Source organism: Poecilia latipinna, unplaced genomic scaffold (assembly GCF_001443285.1).
Source record: "Poecilia latipinna isolate Pla-1442-1.1 unplaced genomic scaffold, P_latipinna-1.0 Scaffold468, whole genome shotgun sequence".
NCBI lineage: Eukaryota > Metazoa > Chordata > Actinopteri > Cyprinodontiformes > Poeciliidae > Poecilia > Poecilia latipinna.
Genome location: NW_015113084.1, coordinates 132,874 through 135,139, shown reverse-complemented (window position 1 = coordinate 135,139; position 2,266 = coordinate 132,874).

Below are 2,266 nucleotides of genomic sequence, written 5' to 3'. Positions count from 1 at the left end.
CGTAAAAATTTGGGAACCCTGATCTAAGGAAATATGCATTTTCATCAATAATGAAGCCTCATTGAGGTTTTAACTTACACTGCATTAAATGCTCAGACAGGAAGTGATTAATTATTGCATGTCTAGCTGCAGCTGACTACGGAGACGATCAACGTGTTCCTGAAATCCCGTGATGAGCTCAGATTAAGCCTTGCGTCCCGCTGTGCGCTGAGCCCTCCATCACTGTACAGCCACATGTTTCAGCTCGGTCTGCATGAAAACGACCAGCTGTGCCTGCAGGGCCTTTAATTAGGTTTCCATCGCGCCCCCATGCGGTCGATGCAGCATTGATTTGATTTTCCCTTCAGAAGCTGCGGTGTGGTCGGTGTGGTCGCTGAGGCCCGACGCCAGATGTCACACCAGGATCATTGGGTTACACAACGGAGCCCCGCCCACTGGACGGAAGCCCCGCCCACTTATTCTCTGTGCTGTAATCTCAGATTATAAAGAAACTACAGTTGGAACATGCACTCATACTACGGCGTATTAGGAAAAAGGAGAAAAATTCCGCCAAGAAACTCAGAAAATTCTGAGTTTGAAAAAATTTCAGAAATTTTCAGATTAATCTCAGACATTTTCTAGGAAAGACAAAGACATTTCTGAGTTTGAAAAGTCAGGTTTGGTAGGAAAAAAAAAAATCCAAAAGAAGGTTCTAGGTCTGAATCACACCCTTTGATCTTTCTGAATGGACTTTGCTTTTTCTCCCAGTGCATGGGCAGATTTTCTCCAGGTACTCCGGCACCAGCATGGACAATGGACGGGATGGAGGGATGATTTTCCTGCTGCAGCGCTTAGTCTCTACACCAGGGGGCGCATGTGATGCTCTTCTGCAGCTGAAGGCTCCTAACTCACCTGCTGAGGTCCGAAAGAACAATAACAGATACTGGTCAGTTTGATCCGACCCAATAGGACAAAACCCCCCCCCCCCAAAAAAAAAACATAAAAATGTAGCGATCTGTCAGACTAGATTTATGGAGATTTTAAATCAAAAATGTGATGGTGGTGGTTCAGATTAAACTTTAACTATCCCTGAATAAATCACAGAGGACAAATATTTAGCTACTTTATTTTGTGCAGTTTTTATTTATGCCTTGAGCAGAGCTGTGCTGTTCCACAGAAAATACAGAAATAAGGTTACTAGGAAAAAAAATCTCTGCTTTGTGTTTCTGCAGAGATAACCAAATAATCAACATAAAATACAGATAAACATTACTCTACACTTGTCTTGGCTCATTATCTCAAGGAGAAGAGCATGAATCAGGTTGTGATGAAAGGTGAAAGAAAATCACTGAGCACACAACCTGAAATATTCACATCTTTTCTTTTTTTACATTGACCAACACTCTGAGATTTTATTTACTTTTCTGAAGGTTTCTGGTGAAGCCTGATGGAATTAATTATGAGGAACCTTCTTTACAAAATCTGAAGAGTTTGTCACGCAAAATTCACATTTTGCATGTTGTTATGCTTCCATTTGGATCTAAACTAATTTTAAAAACAACCCAAGTGCAAGGTTTTCACACCGAAAACCTTCTAAGCCCAGATGGGTGCAAGGGCAGTCATTCATCCAGCGGCCCGTTGTGTTTTTGAGTTAAAAATGTTTAAAGCTGACAGGAAATTTGAAAATATCACTTGATAATTATGTGTTATTGAAAGATTGGGAGATTAATACCTGAACACCAACTATAAAGTCTTAAAAATGCAAACATTAAAAACAAATTAACACATAAGCAATGCTTAGCCTGGTGGGGGCACAAGTAAAGCCTGGTGGCCCGCCAGGCTTATAATACACTGGGGGGAAGCCCCCCAGTGTATTATTACTGTTTTTTGGCAATAAGTTAATGTTTTTAGGTGTCTAGAAAATGAGCCGTTTCAAAAAACCTCCTAATTGTTAAGTCATAATCAACAGGTAACTGGATGTTGCCTAGCAACCTCAGCCCGTCACCTAGCAAATGAGCTCCAGCACATTTGGTCAGCTGGTTTTACCACTGTACAACGACTGCTACAAAAGTTAAGTGTTTTATTGTTGACTTACCATCCAGAAAACACTTTCTGCATTTTTGTTGGTTGTGCAGGAGGCCCACTTCTGCTTTTCAAAGCTTTTTGGTTATATAATTGCACATCTATTTGTTCTAAAAGGAGCTCAAGACATGCAGAGATTGATCTTGTGCAAAAAAATTTGATGAACATTCCCTTTGAAACCTCATCTACTGGAGACAAAGTGAAA